The sequence below is a fragment of the Apodemus sylvaticus genome, chromosome 14, assembly GCF_947179515.1.
Source record: "Apodemus sylvaticus chromosome 14, mApoSyl1.1, whole genome shotgun sequence".
In the NCBI taxonomy this organism is placed as follows: Eukaryota; Metazoa; Chordata; class Mammalia; order Rodentia; family Muridae; genus Apodemus; species Apodemus sylvaticus.
Genome location: NC_067485.1, coordinates 26592358 through 26593830, shown reverse-complemented (window position 1 = coordinate 26593830; position 1473 = coordinate 26592358). Strand labels below are relative to the sequence as shown.

At 46.2% G+C, this 1473-nt stretch overlaps 1 pseudogene; it reads left to right on the top strand.

The window, feature by feature from the left end:
* The first annotated feature begins 731 nt into the window (after positions 1 to 731).
* Positions 732 to 1148, top strand: LOC127664523 (40S ribosomal protein S10-like; annotated as a pseudogene).
* Positions 1149 to 1473: the final 325 nt, after the last annotated feature.

Here is a 1473-nt window from a genome sequence, read left to right as displayed (position 1 = left end):
TGTGAAAGACTGGAATTTGATCCCCAGTCCCTACACTGGGCACTTCACTGCCAGATTCTTGGTCAGACTACAATGAAAATGGTCTGTACATCGCTTACTGTTAAATTTTTGTTTCCCTTTGAAATCTATCGAGTCATGCCTCTGCAGGCCACCCATTAAGCTCTGTTTTCAGCATTTAACTGTTTTTCTAGTCCAAAGTTCCAAAGCCTCTCACATTCCTCCAGAAACAACCCAGATCTACACACACACATGACAGCACCAGTTGCCACAAATATGACAACTGGGACCTGCTCAGGGCTCTGTCAACACTGTTAGTTCTGAGATCACATTCAGTGCAGGGGGAGAATAACAGTTCACATTCAGAGCTTTTCACGTGGCCCACTGTGCTGTTTGGAAAAAGAAAAGAATAGTTACAATATGAAATTTTCAGGGGTACCTTAGATGCTCTCATGCCCTGAAAAACTCCAGGCATGACCAGAATGAGGTTCCCAGAAGATCAGTAGTCTGAGTCCATTGCTGCTGTATGCCAGATCCGTTTGGCTCTATTCTCAGTGAAACCACCTCTCTCTGTGGTGTCAGAATGACTGCCAGTGGCTTCCTACCAGAGTGACATCATACACATTGGGAGAATGGCAATGCCTCTCTCTAATGGAACAAGAAAATAAGGGACAGGTACATGTGCCTTTCCCTCCCTGGCTTCAGCCTTGGCTTTGGATACAGTAGCACCCAAGATGTTGATGCCCAAGAAGAACCCTATTGCCATCTATGAACTCCTGTTCAAGGAGGAAGCAGTGGTGGAAAAAAAAATACATCCACCTCTCCAAACACCCAGAGCAGGAAGACAAGAATGTACTCAATCGTGATGTCATGAAGACCCCACAGTCTCTCTAGTCTCCAGGCTATAGGAGGAAGCAGTTTGCCTGGAGACATTTCCACTCATACCTCACCAAGAAGGGCATCCAATATCTCTGCCATTACCTCCACCAGCCTCCCTAGATTGTGCCTGTCATCTTTCACATACCTCTGATGCTGGCAAGAAAGTCAAGGGTGGAATTGGCTCAAAAACCAGCTTTGGTCAGAGGTAGCTTTGGTCATGGACATGGTCAGCCACCTCAGTGATGTTGGAGGGGATTGTTTGTATTGAATAGACTTATAATTTTTTTTAAAAAATTAAAATGGAGATAGAGCTGGGGAGATGGTTCAGTGGGTCCTTAAAGCATTGACCACACAAGGGTGAGGACCTGAGTTCAGATCCCAATAAAGTCACGAGCAGAATGCACATCTGTGTCTGCAGTGTCCATGCAACAAGATGGGAGGCAAAGACACGCAAACCATCAGAAGCTCACAGGCCATCTGACCTGGTGTACCAGCAGTGAATGAGCGACCCTGCTTCAAAGTAGGTGAAAGGCAAGCCTAACACCTGAGGTTGTTCCCCCAAACATTATATATCTGCCATGGTAGCTGTGCCTGCAC